Below are 8,144 nucleotides of genomic sequence, written 5' to 3'. Positions count from 1 at the left end.
GCACTGAATCAAATGAGCCAGATATCCGAAAAGAGGAAGATTCCTCCACAGAATCATTGTGGGTGGTGCTACCTGGCTCCAAAAGTCATTTGGTGCTGGAGACATGCATTCATCCCCCTAAAGAAAATGCTCAGGGATATCTTCGATGGAGAAAGAGATCAGGGAAGCATCCAGAAGAGGACATGTTGCAGTAATGGGTGACGACTGGCTACATATGTGTTCATGTCATGATAAAGAGGTAAAATTTCTAGATTCCTTAATGACTGTGCTCTAGAAAAGTTGGTCATGGAACCAAGCAGAGATCCCAGATTTAATTTCAAGGAGCCTCTGGGACCTGCTGTCCCTCTGCTCTACCACTGAGCTACACATGGCTGTTCCTCTAGAAACTTGCATTCTCCTTGAGGAGGAAAATGAGATTCAATAAGCTTGGTCCTATGCTGATGCTTTAGTTGCAAAGGTCCATTGCACTACACATATGTCATTCTATGTTAGGCTTGCTTTCACAGTTCAGCCCTACTTGCTTTTCAAAGTCTGAAAAAGAAAGTGCTTTTTTGCCACCATTAAGTAGATGAGACCCAGATTGCCAACAATGTACCTTGTAGAAGAAGCCTATCTGGTGCACAGGTCTGCCTGAAATCTGTAATGAGGCGCTACATTTTTTGTACACATGGTTGTCACCCAAGTACATCTTTATTATTGCAGGTTCAGGTGCTCGAAACACTGTGGCCACATTAAAAAGAGCTTTTGTAAAGCAGCCTCGAATGTCAGCAGACAATGGCTATATAGCGAACTAAAATAATTGCATATTTCAAGGAACTCCATCCACATCTCCTTCACAGGAAAGCCAGAAAACCAAAAAAATTACTTGCTCCACTGAATCACAACGTATGTTCTTGGTTCCAGAGAAACCAACTTCCTTCCTTCGTCATGTCTAGTCCTGTGGTTTTAAAAGTCCCATTCTCTGGCCCTGTTTATGAATCCATCTTATTCATAGATATTTCCATTCACCAAGCACACATTCTCTTCAGTGGCTGGTGTCTGACCAAACCTTGTTGAGTTTTTGAGTATTTATTTGTAAAGAGCAGTAACTTAATATCCTTTCAGCCCAAACCCTCTGTAGAATGAATTGCTTCCTATTCAAAGTGAATCCTGACCGGGGGGGGGGGGGAGTGAGCGAGAGGAAAATATGCACTGCTGATTTCAAGGAAACTAAAGTATACTTTGCCGTTTTTTAAAAAAAAAGTTTTCCATGAAGTTTCTAAATTATGCTGTGTAGCACCAAGTATGATACAAGCATCGATGGCTGAAACTCATGCATAACAGCTGTCTTGTTTCGGGGGGGCAGTGCAAATTTCAGATTATGAATGTGTAAATAAATATTGATTACTGCTTTGCTAATTTTGCTTTTCTCTACCGAGAAGCATCCTTCAAGCAGCTGAATTTTGCTTCCACTCTGTCAGTGGAATAACATCGTCCACATAAGCTGAGTGGGCTATCCTGCTAGCTTGGGAGGTGCATGACAGGCTGTGTGGCACAAACAGCTCTGGTATCTAACAGAAGGCAATGGCCAAGGATGCTCAGGGTGAATGGGGGGCCTGTCATTGCTGCTTGATGTGATTGTCTCACTTTGTCTAATGGTAGAGATGGTCCCATTCAGAGACTTCCAAGAAGCCTCACAATCAGGGTAGGTATCCAGTGGGCATACAGCCTTTGAAGCTGGAACTTCCATTTAGCTTCCCCATTCCTAATTGAGCTGCTGGAACCTTCTCTAAAAAATTTTTGATTTTACAAATATAAAGTTATAGCAATACCAAATATATATCCATGTAAATAGATTTCTCTGAATCTCAAGACTTCCCCCCATCCCCTCCATGGGACGTATTGTCAACATTTTCAACTGCATATTATTTCATAATCTATTTTTTTTATATCTATCCTTATTGCCCATAGTAATTGTTACATTACAAGTGAAATTAAAATCCTGCCAACATTTCTATCTGCTTACAGTGGTCTCTTAAATAAATTAGAATTTTTTCCCATTCTTTCTTGAAGTTTTTGTTCTCTTGGTCCCTGAGCTTTCCAGTCAGTTTTGCCATTTTGGCATAGTCTAACAGCTTGGTTTGCCATTCCTCTCTGGTAGGGACTCTTTCTTCTTTCCATCTCTGGGCTTGTAGCATCTGTGCTGCTGTTTTGCGTACAAAAAAAGCCCTTTCTGTTCTTTTGGAATTTTGGTACCTACAATTCCTAATAAAAAAGGCTTCTGGTTTTTTAACAAAAGTTATTTAAACATTTTTTCAGCTCATTATATATCCTTTCCCAGAAAGCCTTTGTTACTTTACATGACCACCATATATGTTAAAGGTACATTCTTTTTCTTTACATTTCCAGCAGGAACCTTCTTAAATTGTTAAGTTCTCTCCCTGATTAGGATTTCACATCTGGTTTTTTGTTATGGGGAAAGCCATTCGCCAAAGTAGTACAGTGGTACCTCAGGTTAAGAACTTAATTCGTTCTGGAGGTCCGTTCTTAACCTGAATCCGTTCTTAACCTGAGGTACCACTTTAGCTAATGGGGCGTCCCGCCGCCGCCAGACGATTTCTGTTCTCATCCTAAGGTAAAGTTCTTAACTCGAGGTACTATTTCTGGGTTAGTGGAGTCTGTAACCTGAAGCATCTGTAACCTGAAGCGTCTGTAACCCGAGGTACCACTGTATTAACTTCCTAGCAATGTCCTTCACCAAGTTTGCCCAGGCATAATGACAAACAATGAGGCATTCACAAGGAGTTCCATATCCAGCAGGCTGGGTGCTGGGTCACTCCCAAGCATATCCCCTGGTGAGGAAAAGGTCCTTCCATCCTGCCAGAGGCCGCCCCCCTTGAGAAGTTCAATGAAAGTGAATAGAGAAAATGTATTCCCCTCTCTCATGATGCAGTCCTAGAACTTGGGGCCCTCTAATGTGGCTAAACACTAGAAGATTCAGGACAAAACGTTGACATTCAGGAATTTGCTGCCACAAGAAGCAGTGATGGCCATCAACTTGGATGACTGCAAAGGAGAACTAGACAAATTCATAGAGGGTAAGACTATCAACGGTTATGAGTCATGGTGGTTATGTTCTGTCTCCAATGTCAGAGGCAGTATCCCTCTGAAAACAGGTTCCTGGGATAGCAGGGAGAGTGCTATTGCACTCAGGCCTGGCTTGTGGGCATCTCATAGGCATCTGGGTGGAGAATCCTGGACCATATGGCCTTTGATCTAATCCAACTCATTTCCCTTTATGTTCTTATGTTCAATTTCAGTGAAGCCAGCAAATAAGAAAATAAGTAGAGAAACCATTGCTGCTGCTGCTGCTGCTGCTGCTGCTTGTAGATGTCTAGATGGACTTCTTTATTTAATTAGGTCGGTGGGGCTGTAGATTTGGCGCCGTTTTGCATGTGAGAAGTATTTCAAGCAGCCTCGCTGCCACGTCGTGCCTCTTGCAAAGAGCCATGGTACATCACTGTGTCACGTCCTGGAACATAACAAAACGTCGCCCGGACTGTCGAAGGTGTCAGAATAGGATCTTCAAATTAGGATCTCCAAAGTATTAAACAAATTCCAGATTTCACCTGTGCCTAATCTAACCCTCCCTATATAGCAGAAATGTTTTATTTTTGTAATTTCCCAGCACCAGATATCGAGGCTGATAAGACTTTAATTTCCTTGCCCTCTGGCAGCAGCTCACGCTAGACAGTATCCCTGTTTCCAGTTCACAATGTTATTAGTGGGCTTCATGCTTGCAAGTGTCTCATTCGATACTGTCTGCCTGCAGCATTTCCAATATGTGTGTAAAGGGTAAAAGAGAAGAAAAAGAACAGGGGAGAAGAAGGGAACAAGCACACAGACCACGACCGCTACCAAGGCATCAGCATGTTTGCTGGGACTTTTAGCTTGTTGTCTTATGTGTTTTGCATGGGCATCTGCATTACGTTTAACCACTTGGAGCCGGGGAACAAATATTTATATACAGTGGTACCTCTGGTTACATAGGCTTCAGGTTACAGGCGCTTCAGGTTACAGACTCTGCTAACCCAGAAATAGTACCTCAGGTTAAGAACTTTGCTTCAGGATGAGAACAGAAATCGTGCAGCGGTAGCAGGAGGCCCCATTAGCTAAAGTGGTCTTCAGGTTAAGAACGGTTTCAGGTTAAGAACGGATATCTGGAACGAATTAAGTACATAACCAGAGGTACCACTGTATACATTATCCTTTTTGAGCTTTGAGGTGTTAGTGACCTTGACAGCTATGAGATTGTTGACCTGATTTGGCTATGTTTGTTTTCTCCCCTTAGTTCTTCAATGGTTACCTCTCTGGCCTGTAAAACTGTAGAACAAAACCAGCAGTTCCAAACTGAAACCCAGTTGATAGGAGAATACAGTGGAGGCTGTTCCATTAGAGCAAAATGGGGCACTGACTTTGGTCTGCCGTCAGCCAAACTTCTTATTTACAACCAGAGCCGGGGGTGGCCCTGCCTGACAATTTCCTCCTCAGTTTCAGTGTTGCCCCTTGTAGAAGGCAGCAGGAGGAAGAGACTAGGGTGAGGTTGGAATGCCCACCTGTCATGGATGCTTTAGTTTAGATTCCTGTGTTGCACTAGATGACCCTCAAGGTTCCTTCCAACTCTACAATTCTATGACTCTCCACTTCTTCTAGCGAGCTGCAAACAAGCTGCTTTCAGCCATTCTACCCACCTTGGTGCTCTCAGACCCCTGTATAGACACTGGGAAGGGGCATTCACGGTGGACCCTGGCTACTTAAGGAAATTCATAACCCAGCACAAGAGTGGGAAGCCTGTCCCAGGAGCCAGGTGTGCTGCTCCACCTCCCTGCCCAGCCCTCAGGACTTTCTTTATTTCTTTCCCCTTTCACACCAATCCTTCTCAAGTGCTTTTGCTGGAATGGTTGTCCTTGAATTGTGATTTGCTGGAGGATGGTTTCTCTGTATGCACAGACAACTCTGCTTGTTGCATGACTGGAGTGTCCATTGTTCCACTTACTTTTGCCTTTGGTCTCCACCCACCATTGACATATGGACGCACCAGAAGGTTCCCCCCCAAAAAACACAACGTCACCATCAGGCTAGAAAAGGGTCCCCACCACTATTCTAGATCATTTGCTTCTTACTGTGCCTTCGGCTTTGCTTGTATCTGAGGCTGTCATCTTGGGAAGGAGGGCTCAACCAGGGCTTAGGGAACAACTAAGCATGGCAGGGCAGTCTCCAACATATGGCCCATTGTGACCAGTCAGCATTTGTGTGGTGCTAACAATCCAGCTACCTCTGCCTCCCCCTTACAACTACTTGTGTGAGAGAAGGCTGGTCAACATGGTGCCCTCCATATGTTGTTGAACTACAATTCCCATCATCCCTGACTCATAGACATGATGACTGGGCTGAGGGAAGTTCGAGTCCAATTGCACTGAGTAAGAGCATGGGCTCCCTTCCATCAATTACAGTTCTGTACTTAGTACTCTCTACCTTGCTCATCAACTGCCAATAAAATGAAAAAGCTCATTTCCTCTCCCCTCACCCCACTGAACAGTTCCAGTTGCAATGTCTCCTGTCCTCTTAATTAAGAATTTATTGGAGTGAGATACCAGCTATTGCCCTTCACGTTTGTTTTTAAGGTGCAAACTCTTAGACCAGGCATAGGCAAACTCCGGCCCTCCAGATGTTTGGGACTACAATTCCCAGCATCCCTAGCTAACAGGACCAGGGGTCAGGGATGGTGGGAATTGTAGTCCCAAACATCTGGAAGTCTGGAGTTTGCCTATGCTTGTCTTAGACAGTGGCCTTTCCTATCCACCAACTCTGGATCCCATCACCTGTCTTGTAGTTTCACGGCTACACTTGTCTGACCCTATGTCTTCTACCATGTTCTGAAACCAAAGACTCTTGGTATATGGCTTGAGTAGAACCACGGTTTTTACTAAATTATTCCTTTGAATGGCTATTGATGTCTAAACACGCCATGCTATTAACTGCTTTACATTACATGCTTCATCCGAATGCTTCTAGCAGATGTCTTTTTCTTGTTTTTAACTCTGACTGGCCCTCATGTGAACCACATCCACATTTATCTGATAGGTAATGAATAGAAATTAGGCTGCCAAATAAATTTCAGCCTCCATGCCCTGCTGCCACCGCCACCAATTTCCCTTCTCTTGCCATTTGTAGCCATAATACTCAAGTAAGCCAGCAACATAAAATGGAAAGGGGGGTTCTGTTACAGATTTAGTTACAATGTACAGGATGACCTGGCTGCCAACTAATAAAATATGCCCACGACTTTAATGTGATTAGTAATAGCTCAGACTTTCAATGGTATTTTTACAAGGGCCTGAAATGAAAACATTAAAACCAGGATGCCGACCTCTTTATATTTGGTAGTAATCTGGGACCTTAGACTTCCCCAATTAACCTCAATATTCTGGCAAAGAGAGGGAGTGGCAGTTGTCTCCAAGAGAGAACGTCTGGCTTCAAAATATTGTTCCGTCTCAGGAAACTTTCACAATTCAACAATTCTGACCGTGGCAATTTCCTTGCACAATTTGGGACATAATAAAAGGAGTCAATAAATAGCAATGAGAATCATCCTACCAGTTAAGCAGGGTAAAATTAACTCCCCCCCCCCCCCCGCTTCTAATCCCTCGAAGCTCATAAACTATCGTGTAGGGTCTGGAGGGGATTGACTTGTCAGTGTATATAATGCTGGATTTCCACGGTCACCCTTGTCACTTAGCAGATGAGCCAATCCAGCACACAAATTCTATTTGTCAACCATACAATAAGGTGGCTCGACAGCAGCTCTTTCCGGATGCTTCATTGAAATCCCTGGCAGGGGTCACAGACTATGATTTATTTACAGCGGTACCTCGGGTTAAGAACTTAATTCATTCCGGAGGTCCATTCTTAACCTGAAACTGTTCTTAACCTGAGGTACCATTTTAGCTAATGGGGCCTCTCGCTGCTGCCGCACCGCCGCTGCGCAATTTCTGTTCTCATCCTGAAGCAAAGTTCTTAACCTGAGGTACTATTTCTGGGTTAGCGGAGTCTGTAACCTGAAGCATCTGTAACCCAAGGTACCACTGTATTTATTTTTAAGTAAGACCCTGATCTTCCTAGAAAGAAAGTTATGCAGCAAATTGTGCAAGTACCCTTCAATTTATGTGAGATTAGCCAGAAGGGCAGCTCTCCCTTATCAGTGTGAATATGTGAAGTTAGATCTGTGACTGGTAAGTGAGTTGTTTGCCTACCCAGCAAGAGCGATCCCTAAGATCCCAAAGGACTTTCCCTTTAGTGTACTCTTCCTGCCCGTGTCTTATTTTCTAGTAGTCCTTGAAATCTCCATAGTTTGCCCTTCTTTTTTTCCTAGCAACCGGGATGCATCTTTCCTTCATGCAAAGCAGATGCTCAGCCACTGAGCTATGTCCCTTCTTTCTAGTTCTGTTCCTTCTTTGTTGCTTGTAACAGTAGCTTCTCTTCACTATGGCTACTAAAGAAACAAAGAGGCTTCTCTTTTATGTGTCTCCCCAACACACTTACACACAAACACATTGCAGGGAAAACATGAACTAAGCTTAATCAGCCAGCAAATCACTACTAGCATACAGGTGTGCCAACTTGAATAAAATACAGTGGTACCTCGGGTTAAGAACTTAATTCATTCTGGAGGTCCGTTCTTAACCTGAAACTGTTCCTAACCTGAAACACCACATTCTCTAATGGGGCCTTCTGCTGCCGCTGCGCCGCCTGAGCACGATTTCTGTTCTCATCCTGAAGCAAAGTTCTTAACCTGAGATACTATTTCTGGGTTAGCAGAGTCTGTAACCTGAAGCGTCTGTAACCCGAGGTACCACTGTATTGTGGGGGCCCGGGTAAGCCTCACCCCTCATAACTGATCACATGATGCAGTGCACACACACCATTTGAATGGCCCTCAACTTTGAGGGGGCCCAGCCCCCTCAAATATTTTATTGTGGGGGTCGAAGCCCCCATCTCCCCTAGGTGTTGGCTCCTATGCCATCATATGAAAGGTCTGAGAGCACTTTGTTTTGCTAGCCAACCTGATTCTGCACCTAGTTGAAACAACCTCCCCAGAGCCAGTG

This window comes from Podarcis liolepis (assembly GCF_965112155.1).
Source record: "Podarcis liolepis genome assembly, chromosome: 2".
NCBI classification, from domain to species: domain Eukaryota; kingdom Metazoa; phylum Chordata; class Lepidosauria; order Squamata; family Lacertidae; genus Podarcis; species Podarcis liolepis.
The sequence above is the reverse complement of the archived record's forward strand: the minus strand, read 5'-3'. Positions refer to the sequence as shown.